Here is a 15,572-nt window from a genome sequence, read left to right as displayed (position 1 = left end):
CAGGAAGGAAAGTCTCATTTTACTGAGCAATATTTCTCTTTTTCGCTCTTAAAGTGCAAACAGGCAGTGATGCCGTGCCTGTGAATTCAAGGAAAAACCATGTCACATTCAGCAGGACACAGAAAAACAGCCAGACTACACTGCCTGTTTAAAATAACACTGTGTATTCAGTGAGGAAAGAAAAATCCTCTGCATTATTAGAGGTAATTATCACCTGAAATTCCAATATCAGAACAACAACAATAACCGAATTTTCTCATTTATCACAGGATGATATATCAGCCATCACTATTTTTTTTTCAACGTTTTTTCAAATTAAAGTAAAGAATCTGCATCGAGACGAGAATCAGATCCGAATGAAACCAAAACACGGCTGATCCTCCACCGCTCTGCCACGAGACTCAAGGAATTTCTCAATGTTTGCCCTGGAAATGATCCAGGAAGCGCCGGAAACATATTTTATAAGAGAGAGAGAGAGAAAATCAATTTCCTCCCCTGGTGAGCACGCTTAGGTGTATATAAATATCCCTGCGCAGATATGGTGTATATAGGTGTATTTTTTATTTTTTTATTTTACAGTTTCTTACCTCTGTATTTATTGTTGTCATATTTTGTGGGATTAACTCACATATTGAGACATAATGCACTTTTTTTTTTTAATTTGCAAGGCACATGTTTTAATATTTCTTATTTCTTTCTATTTCTTATCATGTCATTCTTTTCTTGAGAATTTGAGCAACTGCAACCGACCCAGGTTCCCCTCAGGGGTCAGTCAAGTATTTCTGCTTCTGATTCTGATGAAACTGACCAAGTAGAATTATGAGATTAATTATAAAATTCAGTGAATTAGTAGCAGTCAAAATAAGCAATAAGCGTTCTCAGTCTGCCACGTCTGTTTTAATGCTGTATGACATCTAACTTTGTTCTTATGCATCTTTAATGAAAAATGAATGAATGAATGAAAAGATTTAACCGCATAAACAGGAAAACCCAAGCCCCGCCCACTCTGTTTGATTGACAGGTGATCTCCAGTGATGAAGACGATGGAAACACAATAAACGGCACATTTTCCTGTATTCCCTCTATATTCTTCACACATAAAACTTTTTTGCAGCTCAGTTTTCATGACATGAATTCATTCTGGGTGAGGAAGCGAAGAACACGCAGACGATGTGAACGCCACATGCTGCTGCGGTCTGACCGTGACAGGCAGCAGAACGAAGGCCGGCTCTTCCCGGTATCACTGTTGGCATTCCCAGCAAAACAACACTGAGGGGAATGTTTCAAATATCTGCAGGTGATTGCCGAAACATGAGAAGTTTACAGGGGGAGAGAAAAATGTGCCACGACCTTTGAACACGCACGGCAGAAAACTGTGGCGCTCGCCAAGTCACGCAAACATGACGCACCGGACCGTCACCAAGGAGGCTGCGTCTGCCGGGAAACAGCTGATCTGATCTGAGACGTCTGCTGTGTTTAAAGTCACTTTCCAACCCAGTAATCCTGTTACATGGCCCGGACTGACCAGCCGTTTGATCCATTATTACTTTTTCATTTAGTCTGGTTGCTTTCACACAGCATGTAAACCAAAGTGACACGCTGCTAAACACTGTGCATAAAGAGAAATGGTTCTTTTCTCACATTTTGGCATCTTTTAAAGGAATACTCCGGCATTTTGGGCAAAATATCCTTTTTCTGACTTGAGACAAGATGTTGGACACCATTTTCTCCTCTGTATGTCCAGTGGTTCAGTTCCTATGGGTAGCATTTCCTGTTAGCTTAGCATAAAGACTTGAAGTCTATGGGAGTTGTTAGCCCAGCTCCATCAAAGTGAAAAAATAAAGTTTACAGCAACTTTGAAGATGTCTTATTTACACAGAGCATCATGTGGATTCTGAGGTTTGTTTGTTTCACTTTGACGGAGCCAGGCTAACGACACCCATAGACTTCAAGTCTTTATGCTAAGCTAACACGAAATGCTACCCATGGGGGGTAGAAATGGTGTTCAGCATCTGGTCTCAGTCTTGGGAAGGGTTAGGAGAGGTTAGGTTGGAGTATTCCTTTAAGTGAAACTAATAAAACAAGACAATGAAAGCCACCTCTTCCAGTTTTTCCTACAGCACCCGAATGCAGCATGAACCCAGCAGCCAGCAAATCATGGCTCAGTGTATGAAATATCGTATATTTTGCCTGAGCATCAAGGGAAGATCTAGATTGTGTTCACTGACCAGTTCAAACCACAGTAAATTTAAAGTGTGTTCTTCTGTGTGTGTGTGTTTGTGTAAGTGATGGGAGTGTGTGGTGCGTTTACGTTCCTGTCACAGGTGTTGTTACGGTTTGAGCTGAGATAAAACAAGGCAGGATGAAGCTTCAGCAGCTCCTGAGGGGAACCCGGATCTGGTTAAACCAAACCAAACCAAACAGGGCGTCACAGGTGCTTCATCTGTCACCTGACCATCAATAAATAATAAACGATGTGTTTTTACAAGATGTTTGCGTGATTGCTAAACAAAGCAGCCCGTCACAGATCAGCCAATCAGCCTCTCCGGTGCATTCTGGGATGGGACGAGGAAGCGCCATAGACTCCAGTGTTAAACGTCTGCGATAAAAACACTATTTCAAGAGAAGAGTTCATCACAGTGGCCGCTGGAAATCATCTCAGCGGCGACAATAAAACATTTCCCGCGGCTTAATTATGGCTTCTTAATGTTATGCTGTCGCTTTAGAATGAATTAAAGTCAATCAGCAGGGCAGCCAATCACCTCCTTTCATTTTACATCATGAAAACGACTTTTCATGAGGATCTTTACGTCGTTTCGTTCGATACCGCTCCTGAGATTATTTATTTTTATAGCTTATTTTTACACCGTTATAGTTTTAACATGGGAGTCTATGGCACTTCTGCCTCTAATCCCATTCATGGCATCAGTGGACTTTTCCACAGCGGCCATTTTGACGTGAAATTGCAGGGTAAACACAGGTGTCACGAGTAATATTAAATAAGAATCCATCATGTTTCAGGCTAATGTTATTAATAATGCAGGTTCAGGCTGGCTCACTGCAAAGGATTTCTCCATAGAAATTAAATGGGAAACTGATTAAGGTCATTAGTTACACCTGTGTTTACCCTGCAATTTCATGGCGGCAGGTGGGACCGGACAGGAAATCTGCTTTGTGTTGCTTTACGCCACAAGACAGGGAGAGGGCGCTGTTCTTCCAGAGCAAACGGAGCTTCAGCTTTCAGAGTTTCTGGGGAAAAAAAATCACTTCCTGTCAGTGCACCAAGGCAGCGATGTTACTTTGACGTCTTTAAAGGGATAGTTCAACCAAAAAACAAAGATTTTTTTTCCCGCTGGATGGGATTTTGAGCTCAAACCAACCAAGAAGAGGAACATCTCGAGCAAACCTGAACCTGTCTGCACGCATCTCTGAATACCTGTGAGTCTCTACAACCTCCTCGAGGGCGGACAGATACCATTTACTGCTGGAAACAACCCCCGACAAAACTCTGCACCAACTGAGGATTATGTTGGGTAACCCAGTCTTTGCTTTTGGATTTTTACTTTTTTTTTAAACACATTTTTTCCCATATTTCTGACAGTTTGCGTTCCATAAAAAAAAGCATCCCCCCCAATGCAGATTGAAAACCTCACCAAATCACACAGAGTCTATCTGGATGGAAGGACTGCACCAAGAGGAAGGGGGATTATTTGTGTGTGTGTGTGTGTGTGTGTGTGTGTGTGTGTGTGTGTGTGTGTGTGTTTTGGGTGAACTGTGCCTTTGTAGTTGTCAGATCTCTGCGTGTGTGTCGGTGTAATGTATTGACAGGGTTTGGGTCGTGCCGCATTGTTTGGCTTTGCCTTGTTTATATGGAACGGGTTTGTCTCCACAACAGACGACAGGGAAAGGAAACCTGATCCAAATCTGAAAGCCCATGGAAATGCATTCAAATCCACGAGGTGCACGCCGAGCAAGGGCCACGCCCCCCACCCCCTCCCACCCCTCCCGTGCACGCTCTGCCCGCGCTGGATGTAAACCCGAGCCTGAGCTGAACCAATAAACTTTACCTTTTATCAGCTCGGTGACAAAGCGCGTCGACGCCGCCCGCCATGAGATTACAGGAGCAGAGGCAGGGCCGCCGGTTTATCCTGCCGCAAACGTCCTTCAGCGGCTTTGAAGCCCTGAGCTCGTGTTCCTGCCCACATGTGCCGGGAGGGAGGAAACACCGCGTGTGGACAATGACAACCAAACAATGTTTAGAATAGCCACAGAGCAAAACTACGTGCAGCAACACACCTTCGACCTGGAGGCAGGCAGAGGAGGAAAGTCAGTAGAGACGGAGCCGCCGGGCCCACCATGCAAATCAGGCAGAGCAGCTCCAGCCCCGCCCTCCTCAGCCAATCACACGCATGTTTTCTTTTTTTTTTTTTTTTTTTTCTCTGGACAGCTCATTTGCTTGTGAAAGACAGAAGCATCTCAACACAAGAAATCTGATATTCAACAAGCGTCACTGATCTGACCTTTAAATGTATCATGTTAATAGTTATGAATATTAATTTTCGTGCCTTTTTATTTATTTGTCACATTTTTCACCATTGTTCCAGTAATTATTTGCTCATCGCCTTTTTCATATGTTTTTTGGAAGAACAATATTGTATTGGGAAAAGGTCATGATGCAAATTAGCAAGAAACGACCCTCCAAAAAATATAGCAAAAAAAAAAAAAAAAAAAAAAATGTAGAAGATGGCAAATATAAAATAAGCAAAAGAAATATTCAAAAATCTACAAATTTATCTACAAATCTACAAAATTACAAGAAAATTATTATTAAATCCGTCAAAAATAAATAAATAAATAAATAAAAATACAAGACAGTTATCAAAAACAATGCAAAAAACAAAATTTTAATTATCATGATTCTAAATGTAAAATTACTACAAAAAATTGCTAAAAAAAAAAAAAACTAAAAAAAAACTAAATTACTAAAAACTAAATGCATTAAATAATACTAATAACTAACTAACTAAATAAATGAATAAATAAAATATCTGCAAAAAAATGAAAAATAAAAAGAACTAAAGTCCAAAATGTGCTCTGCAGCATCACGTTGTTCTGAGACGCAGCGACAGCAGGTACTGTGCAACAGCTAGAAGATAGCGACGTAAATCTGGGACTTTTAGAGCCACAAACATTTCACTACAACACACTGAGATGGTGATGATGATGATGATGATGCAACAAGTCAGACATCATAACTCTTAACTAGTTTGGAGAAGACTGACGACCACGTGTTAAAAAAATCTGTAACTTTGCTTAAGGCGACGCAAGACAACAGGAGCTGTGATTGGCTCGTTCGGGCTGCGGCGGCCGCCACCCGGAGCCAGCGGAGGAGCGACGAGCCGAGCAGCTTCACTCATCCGTTCGCTTCTGTTTTCATCTCCGAGCTCTACGGCCCGCTGGGGGGAAATCTCCTCAGAGGGAGAAGCCCCTCGACTGACGCCGTGATCTGGACTTTGTGCTTCCACATGTTGGGTTTTCACTCAACTGGACATTGTTCCTCCTCAGCCTGCAGAGGAGCACCTGATCAGCGTGTCAGCAGCACCAGGCGTGCACCTCCTCTCTGAACCCTGACCCTGAAAACACGTCCAGTCACTGTCAGGTTTGTTACACAGCCTCGTTCACACTGCAGGCAAACCAGGTCTGTAAGACAGGCTGTCCACACTGTTATTAAGTGAGCAGACTGGATTTGCACATCCAGACATCACCAATCTATCTGCACGGGTTGCTATGGTAACTACGTATGCTGCTGCAGCATGAGAAATGTCCAAAGCCTCCCCTCAAAGTGCCAGCGCCTCTCTCTGGATGTGATGCTGCCGCTGTGCGTCGCGTTACGAGTGACGGAGAAGACGCTTTAAAATCCAATTTGAGCGTCCAAACTGAGACGCATCTGTAGAAATCTGATCGGAATCGCATTTCAAACCTCCTCCGAGGCCTCGTTCAGACCGCAGGGCCAAATCCGCTTTTTGCCAAATCCAGATTGTATCCGGGTGGATTTTAGAAAGTCTGGACGACAAAAAAAAAAAAAAACATGGAATGCGTTTTTTGCAAATCAGATTCAACGCCGGAGAGCCGCGTCACCAGCACACGTAGTTACTGACACCTACATCGTTACCATAGCAACTCATACAAACCTGATCTGATCACCTGCACATGAAGAGCGTGGACGGCCCGTCTTCAAGGCCTCGATCAGACCGCAGGCGGGTCGGATTTGTTTCTCAAATCAGATCTTTAACGCACCGTTTATCGGCGGAGGTTGCTATGGTAACAACGCAGGTGTCAGTTTATCAACATGGAGGCATGAAAATGGAGCTCCATCGTCTCGCCCTCCAAACAGTCGCTCTGTCAAGTCGCAGAATGTCTCCGTCGCATTCGATAAATTCAGCGCCGGAGGAGGCTGAGATGAATCAACGTATCCATGGCAACAGCAGCCGCTATCATGCACTTCGGTCACTTTGAACGGACATCGTCGTCGTGTGTCGTGTTGCGAGTGACGTGACAGACACTTTGAAATCCTGTCTGAGCGTCCAGAGCATCCGGACTGAAACATACCTGTAGAGATCTGACTGGAATCACATTTCAGACCTGCTCCAGGTGTGCTTTGGATCTGATTTGATTCCAAAATCAATCAGGATGCAGTCTGGATATGACAAAACACGGATTTGGGCTGGCAGTCTGAACAAGGCCTAAGATCTGATCTGAGAAGCAAATCTGATTCACCTGCAGTCTGAACAAGGCCCAAATGTGGTTTGGATTCGATTTGCAACTATCACATTTCAAGTTTTTTTTTTTTTTTTTTTTTTTCCTGTCCAGACTTTCTAAAATCAACCTGGATAAACTCTGCATATGACAAAAAAAAAAAAAAAAACAGATCTGACCTTGCAGTCTGAACAAGGCCAGAGTCAAGAGGAGGAACACTAAGGGGGTGAAGCAGCGGCTCTTCCTCACGTTCTTTCACAGCAAAAATGTGCAGCTGAAATTTTGCAACGTGTCCCAAACGTCTATTGTCACACATCTCAGATGTGGTTGCCAAGTGACAGCAGCTGGTAAAGAGTCACAAACCAAGACAGACCCGGCGTTTCTGTGCAACCGAGAGGCTGTGATGGCAGCTTTTGAGGGCAATACGCCAGAAATGATTTGCATCATGTGCCTTGCAAAACTGAACTTGGTAGTGATGAAGCCTCGTGTGACCTTCCTGCACGGCGGCCATTTTTAAATTCCCCTCTGCGGCATCACAGTGAAGCAAAACATCTAACCACAGCCTGGACCAGCGGGAGGCGAGGTGTGTGCTCTGTAAGCAAAGAGCTTGCATTTGCACAGGCTTTGTAGTAGGCCTTATTTTAGCCACTGAGCACTTTTTTATCTTGGTCAGTAAACATATTTTTCCTTCATGGACTTACTCTTATTGTGAAGTTTTTCTGGCAGTGTGTAGTTTCTACTGACACAAGGTCACGGCGGGCAGATGGTGACTGAATTCTCACTCCTTTGGTGGACTGCCCCTTTAAATATCTTCCTCAGTGAAGTCACCTCAGGTAGCCTTTTCCTAAAAACCCACCTGCCTCCCCCAAAGTGGCTGATTTTGTTCTTCCCTCGGCTTAATCGAGCCTGACGGAGGCCTGCATCGCTCAGACGCCTCTGATGCCAAACTCTTTGTCCCGTTTGGGATTTAAACGAACTCTGGTGCTGAGAACCAGAGGATAAAAGTCACCTGATGCCAAACTAAGCCCTGAGAGTCAGTCCAGGTATTCACACATCCTCAGCAAACACGTCTGTGGTGAGAGGCAAACAAAGTGTGTGCTTCCACCTGGCCCGACTGGTTTTGTCTTTATTGAGGGGGGGAATCCTCAGCCTGGTCTGCCCTGGGTGCCGGCCACCTTTTACATTTCAACACTTCAACCAGACAATGTGCCCGGGGTGTCATCTGCCGTGAAAAGCCCGGCTGGTTCACAGAGGAAAGCAGCAGAAAGAGTTATTTTTAAAGCTCACCAGCTGACCGAGGAGAGAAACATCCCCAGCTTGTGCCAAAACCCGGCTCACGGAAAAACTCCTGATCAAATCCTCGGATAATAATAGAGTGTGATCTGAGCAGCCCCGCGCCGCCTAAACCTCTTATTCTGCAAATAAATCAGCATCATTTTAAAGAGTAAAGAAGGTAAAAATGTGGCGGGCTGGAGGCTGCCGGTGCTGGAGCAGAAAAAGTGATGCAACAGCAGCGTGATTCCTCAGCAGTGCAGCTTTATCGTGTGATGATGATGATGCTGATGTAAGGACGCGGACCGGATGGAGCCGGTCACAGCGCCCCGGGCCTGCATGCACCAAACCCGGGCACCGGCTGTCTCGCACCTGCCTGGGTCACAGATGATGAATATTTCATGTCGGGCACGGCGGCGACTCGTCTCCCTGCGGGGTTTCGGCCGCACAGCTCGGCCCGCGACATCACGCCGAACACCGCCGGTTACTGCAGCGCCCCTGAACGCAGCACGAAGCGCATTAAGAGCAGCGCATTTCCAGGCCGGAGCCGCTGACACGATCCCGCCGAGCTGCGGCTCACACGCGTCCGGGGCACAAAATGCCGACGGAGGCTTCCTGTCGGATAATCCCGCTGCCTCCTGCCCGGCGCTTCTCCCGCTCCCAGCGACACAAAACACACACACACACACACACACACGCTGCATGAAATGCTCGTGTCATTAAAATAATTATTGTTAATATTTACCTTTTCTGAGGATAAAGCGGCGGCGCGGCTCCTGCAGGCGGCCCGGCTCTCTGACCTTGTAGCAGGAAGATGCGTTTTACCTCTCTCTCTCTCTCTCTCTCTCTCTCTCTCTCTCTCTCTCTCTCTCTCTCTCTCTCTCTCTCTCACTCACTCACTCACACACACAGTGAGTGTGTGTATTTAAATTTCCTGGCTGCTGACGGAGGGCGGCGCTGTCCCGTCAGCTCCGTTACTCGTTACTCGTGTCAGAGGCGTTACTGTTCAGTTTGACTGTTGTGTTTCTCCCTGCCGTTCAAAAAATAACAAAGTTCTATGTCACTGTTATTATTATTCGATACCTGAGTGAATTCACTTGATTTGTTTCAAAATAAAAACTAAAAAATAAAATAAACAAAAAATTAAAAAAAAATTAAATTATTAAATAAATAATAAAATCCATAAAATTGCCACAAAAATAAAATAAAATAAAATATTAAATTTTATATGAATACTTTTTATAGAATATTAATAGAATAAAAACAATAATAAAACGTAAATAATAGGCCACTAATAATAATATAAAACAAATAATAAAAATATAGAATAATATAAAATAAAAATAAAAAATATAATAAGAAAAACAAATTACAATTATACTACTAATAATAATTATTATTACTACTATTGTTCTTATTAAAATTTAATTATTATCATTACAATGCACTGTTGCTGTTATTGTTATTATATTTACTTTTGTACTTTATTTTATGTTAGTTACACATTTCAAAACTGTAAAAACTTAATTTAATTTAATTTAATTTAATTTAATTTAATTTACCTTCTTACTGCAGTATTTCTTTTCCCTCCGTTGTGCCCCAAACTGACAGAGGTTCACTGGTTTCCTCTGTGAAGGAGTCAGGAAACCACACAGCTCCTTTGTGTATGTGTGTGTGTATGTGTGTGTGTGTGTGTGTGTGTGTGTGTGTGTTTGGTCTCTTCAGAACCTGACAGCACGCACGTGTGTTAACCTCAACATTATGTCTGTAGGCCTATCTGCTTGAGACTGGGGGAAGTCATGTGATTACTCCTGGTGGCGTGTGTCACGTCCAGGCTGCTGATTCAAACACACACACACACACACACACACGCCTGTTAGTCCCCAGTTACTCTAATTATTTCGACTGCAGGACTTCTTCCCAGCTGTTGAGTCAGATGTTTGGCCACCAAACGCTCCCTGGGCCTCTCCTGCGTAAATCTGCCGCAGCAACGAGCCCAAACCGGGTCATCTGGGCTCAATCCAGCAGATTACAGGGCAGGGCGTCACTTAGAGCCTGACAGTAACCTGCCAGACCTGAGGAATAAATGTCAGCAATAAATCAACAGCTGAACGGGAGTTAACAGGCTTTACGTGTTAATTTACCCTTCAGGATATATAGCCCCATAATAAAGTGTTATGAATTTAGCTTGAAAAACCATTAAAAGATGAAAATGACAGGAAAGCTATACGTCTCTACTGACTCCAGTAAAGTCTCTGCTGTCTTTTGATGGAGCACCAGAGATATAATTCAAGTCTTTATGGGATTATTATAGGAATACTATAGAGATACCACAGGGAATATAAACGTCAGCGTGCAGTGATGTCACTAAACACCACAAAGTCTCCATAAGATTATTACAGGAATACAGCAGATAAAGCTCCTTTAATCTCACTACTGAGTCACTTATTATACTAATATAGGCATATTAAAGGAAATCATATACGTATATATAATACTGAGACTGATAAAGACACTGACACACTATGAGAGCCTACAGGATTAAATGTGCATTACAAAAAATAGTTGTAGTTGTAATGTTTATGGATGCTTGAACAAATTTAATGAAAATTTATTTGACACTGAAAATAAATCTTCAGCTTCCCGTGACAGGGCTGCTCATTCTTAACACTTGGATTATGTTTTATTTTATTTATTTATTTTATTTTATTTTATTTTATTTTATTTTTTTAAATCAAGTTAGTGGTTTAAACTCATAATCCTCCCCTCCAAAGTCCCCAGAAATGAGTTTTTAAAAGCAGATTAAAAGAGAAAAAAAAATATGTAGGTATATATATCTCATGACCTCCTGATTCCCTCCGACCTGTTTACAGGAGTCGTGGCCTTTTCAGGTTCCTGCTCATCATCATCATCATCATCATCATCATCATCATCATCATCATCATCATCATCATCATCATCATCACTTCTCTGCTGCTCTCTTCTTTCTCTTTGCAGTGACTTGATCAACAGCAACAAAGTTATTCATTTCTAGTGATTTGCACATCATTTCTTCCCCAGTTCCTTCGTCTATGATTTAAATTCAGTCTCACACGTCTTATTTTTGTTTATTTTTATGGTTTTAGTGCTGCACTTTTACAATGAGCATGGCATTTTAATATTTCTGAACACAGGAATAATAAATGTAAACACAAATTATAAAATACTAACTGTATTGTCAGTGGTTGAGTTGATTATAATCAGAAGTGAAATATTTCATGAATAATAATAATGGATGTAAAATGTGTTGCAGCACTGATGTATTTCCACATGTAACTTGAATATTAAAAGTTTTTGTGTTTTATGAGAAGGTCTCTGAGTGTGTGAGTGTCCTCAGGTAACACTGGAGGAGGAGACGTGTGTGTGTGTGTGTGTGTGTGTGTGTGTGTGTGATGTTTTGTTCCACGTCCTGGCAGCAGTTGAAAAAGCCGAGTGTGCAGGTTTTTCTGGCGAGCTGCTTGTTTCCTGCTGAGCTGAGAAAACGGGTCGCAGGTCAGAGCAGCTGCTGCCTGCAGGTTGTCGGTTTGAATCCCCTCAGTCTTTACTACTGCTGAAGTTTCCCTTGAGCAAGGCAGTGAACCTGTGGCTGTCACTGCACTGTTCAGCTCCCACTGTGAATGTGTTAAAGGGAGACTTCACCCATTTTGAATAATGAATGTAGGACAGTTGTGTTGTTGTCTTCCTCGTTGTCGTGCCGCTGCGAGCGAGGGCCTCGACCTCCAACCACGAGAACAAAAACCATTTGTCTTTCCACTCTCGTGCCGACAGCCCTGTGGTCTCTCATGCGAGAGGGAAGTAGGCAGCGAGTGGTTAAAGTCTGCACACCTGCCACCAGCTAACTCCTGCCTTGGACTGACACCTCAGTTTTTTCAGTTTTTCAGTTTTTGGCAGACCTGTCCTGCTGTACGTTGGCTCCCCACCGCCGCCAGCTGTCACTGTATATCACATAACGTCCTCATTTCATCGAACACCACTGATTTGACATTGGACGTTGTCCTCTGTCCAGACAGCGAGCAGAGCCCTGATGTCCTCATTTGACCAGGACTGCCACTTGTTCTCTATTTTTCTTTCCTCTGTTATTTTCCTGCCACAAAGCGAGCTGCTGCGCTGACATCTGCACTGATCAGCTGCACCGTCGCCCCGCCCACAGCCAGGTAAGCCCCGCCCACGAGCCTTAGCTCCGCCTCAGAGCTCGGTTAGCCCTGACCGACAGCCCCACCGAGCCGCGATCAGAGACTGGAAGTGACAGTAGAAACCCAGTTGGCCTCGGCAGCAGGAGCACGCCGTGTTTGGTGTGACCGTGGAAAAGCCGACGAGTGTTACTGGTTGCTGGATAATGGCTGGATGCTACAAATGCTGACTGTTCAGGAGAGTTCAGAGCAAACGCAAAGTGTCTTTTCACATCACAGAAGTGCACCAATGTGGCCGTAAAATTTTTTATGAAGTTGAAAAATTTCAACTGACATGAATGATGCAAACCCATCACCCACGGTGAATTTGCATCTACTTGCGTCTTTGCATTGATTTTGTAATTGTGTCGCGTTAAAAACTTACCTCACATTTGGTCTGAATGCACCTTTAGCTTCATTTCCCTGCCTTTCTTAAAATGCGTTAATCCCCTGAAATTGTTATTTTAACAAAGCGTGTGTTTTTTTACGATGAAAAGCAGAATTTCTACCACCTGAAATAATGGACACTAGACAATACACAAAAAGGAAAGAAAAAATCAATGGTAGAACTTCCACACTTTTACCCACAATGCCTTGTGTGTCCTGTAGGTGGTTGCGGTCCCTTGTTGGAGGACTGAGACATTCTCAGGTCCAGGTGACGTTGCTCTCACCTGGACGACCCAGCTGAACTGAAGCAGGATCAGTGCTTTCACAGACTGAGAGGGTTCATTCTCAGTTACATTTAGAGACACGCCGTGTACAAGCCAAATGTCTGGCCTGAGGGTGGCGCTGCAGGAAGGGTCAGGATTACCCCTTTTCCACCAAAGCGGTTCCAGGGCTGGTTTGGAGCCAGTGCCTGACTTAGCACCAGTTCTTTGTTTTTCCACCGCCCAAGCACCGGCCAAACTGGTTCCAAACTGGTTCCAGGCACCAACTTGGAGCAGGAGCTAAACAGGAGCCAGAGAAAGAACTGATGACGCGGCCCACCACGTCATTGGTGGGCGGGGTTACAGACCCAAACGGGAACAGCAAACGCTATAAACGTAAAGTTAAACCTAGTCGTCGTTCGTTCCGGCCACGAATGCCTCTGGGCTGCAATGTAGGCTTGTAAAGACACTAGCAGTATTTGCATCGCTACAATGGCTCATCCATTTGTCGTCCATGTTTGTTATTGTGATTCCGAGCGAGCGTCTCACACACCCACGTGATCACGTTTTCCGCTGACGTCATGACGTGGCTCTGACTTGGCTTTGCTTGGCTCTTGGCCGGTGGAAAAGCAAACCAGTTCTTTGTTGGAACCAGTTAAGCACCGGCTCTAGCACCAGCACTGAACTAGCACCAGGTTCTCTTTGGTAGAAAAGGGTCGAGATGTCACCAGAACTGACACGGTTCATTCTCTGGGTAGCATGAACGTGCTTTCTAAATGTTCAATGCAATCCACCCAGCAGATTTTGAGAAACGTTGCCTTAAAGTGTTAACCCTAACCCATAAAGTGTTGAACGGAAGGTGCAACTTGTTAAGTGTAACGTTATTGTCCCATCACGGTTTTTGCTCCAACCGGTGAAGAAACCTGATTGGCTAAAAATAGATCCGACCACCTCATCAGACAGACAGACAGACAAGGAGTTACAATAGTCAGGGTTTGGCAAAATACAAGAAAGGATCAGCTGTTTTTCAGGTCTAAATAAATTTAGGTGTACTCCTGTAAAGTCAGGGTGTGGGGTGGAGGATGACCTCGGTGGAGTTTGATTCAGGTTTACGACTCGTTATCTAACACACGGGAAGTTCACTGACCTTAACGTTTACAGCAGAACAAACTCATTTAACACAGTCTGACTGAATGAGAGGAACTGACACACCTGCTGTTAACAACCGGCCTGAGAAATACAAGTGGACAGCTGTCAGTCCACCTGCATCTCACCTGCCCTCTTGTGATTGGATCTCACTTTCCCGCTCTATATGCAAATAAACGTGTCATTTCAGAGAGAGAGACAGATGAAATTCCCACTTTGCTCGTCCTCCTTCGACGCAAAAAATAAAAATAAAGCGGTGTTTAACAGGCAGCAGGTCTTTAACAAAAGGAGACGTCCTCGCTCACTGCAGCCGCAGTTTAATGAGCTGTCAGTCACTGAGGACGCATTTCACAGCTGTCACAGCTCGACCCGATCACCTTCAGCTCAGATTATTGAATTATTCCTGTGGCTCTGAGAGGGTCGGGTTCTCCGGTGAATAAATCAACCTGTAATATTTTTGTGGTTTTCCTGTAGTGATTGCAACGCACACATATGCATGGCCGCTATAATATTTCTATGGTATTCCTGTACTAGGCCTAATTCTATCTCGTCTGGGATTAGAAAGAGTGTGTTTTATTTAAGAGAAATTTGGGAACTGCCACCACCTCCGAATTTTACATGGAAGAAAAACCCTGCATGTCTTCTGTTTTATTAAGGGAAGATATTTCCTCTGTTGGTAAAGTGGCGGTCTGGCCGGTGTCAGGGTGTTTTTGTGGGACAACACAGAGAAAGTCAGGTGAGTGGGCGTTCCTTCAAACCGTCCCAGGACACCTGTCTGTTTACACCTCTAATGCGATGTGGAACAGACTCCTGAATGCGTCCTGAGATCCGATCAGTCAGGACGCATCGAGGACGCACTGCTGCTGTTTACACCTGAACTCAGAGGAGTCAGCTTGGCTTCAGATTTCTCAGGACGGATGTTAACGCCACGTGGAAAAAGTCTCACAGAGCATCCTGTTGAATGATGTAATTAACCCTAAATACACTACTCACAAAAAATTAGGGATATTCGGCTTTCGGGTGAAATTTCAGGATGAACCTAAAATGCATTCTAACCTTTACAGGTGAACTTAATGTGACCTTCTGTAAACTTTTGAATGCACATGTCCAACTGTTCAATGTTTCAGTACTTTTTGCACAAGTTGCTGTTCTCTAACAAGGAGTTTAACGGCAAAATTCCCATCAGGTGTTTGATGCTCCAGCTCATCGAGGTCGTATCATTAGGGAACGGCTGCTGGAGACTGGGGTACCTCAGATGGAGTGGCCTGCACTTTCTCAGACCTGAATCCCATAGAAAACCTATGGGATCAGCTGAGTCGCCGTGTAGAGGCTCGGAGCTCTGTACCCCAGAACCTCAATGACCTGAGGGCCGCCCTTCAAGAAGAGTGGGATGCCATGCCTCAGCAGACAATAAGTCGACTTGTGAACAGCATGAGACGTCGTTGTCAAGCTGTAATTGATGCTCAAGGGCACATGATAAGTTATTGACACTGACATTTTTTGTTGTGGTATATCCACCACTGTTGTTGGCTTTTGTTTCAAG

The 15,572-nt window shown here is 44.1% G+C and overlaps 1 protein-coding gene across 1 annotated transcript in view; it reads right to left on the bottom strand.

Annotated features, from left to right (window-relative positions):
- LOC115355373 (monocarboxylate transporter 2) overlaps positions 1 to 8,868 on the bottom strand; it is a 37,028-nt gene extending 28,160 nt beyond the window's left edge. The window contains exon 1 of the mRNA XM_030046146.1: positions 8,774 to 8,868. The gene's annotated coding sequence lies outside the window, so the exon portion shown is untranslated. The remainder of the gene's footprint in view (positions 1 to 8,773) is intronic.
- Positions 8,869 to 15,572: the final 6,704 nt, after the last annotated feature.

This window comes from Myripristis murdjan, chromosome 23 (assembly GCF_902150065.1).
Source record: "Myripristis murdjan chromosome 23, fMyrMur1.1, whole genome shotgun sequence".
Classification (NCBI taxonomy): domain Eukaryota; kingdom Metazoa; phylum Chordata; class Actinopteri; order Holocentriformes; family Holocentridae; genus Myripristis; species Myripristis murdjan.
This window is presented reverse-complemented; position numbering and strand designations above follow the sequence as displayed.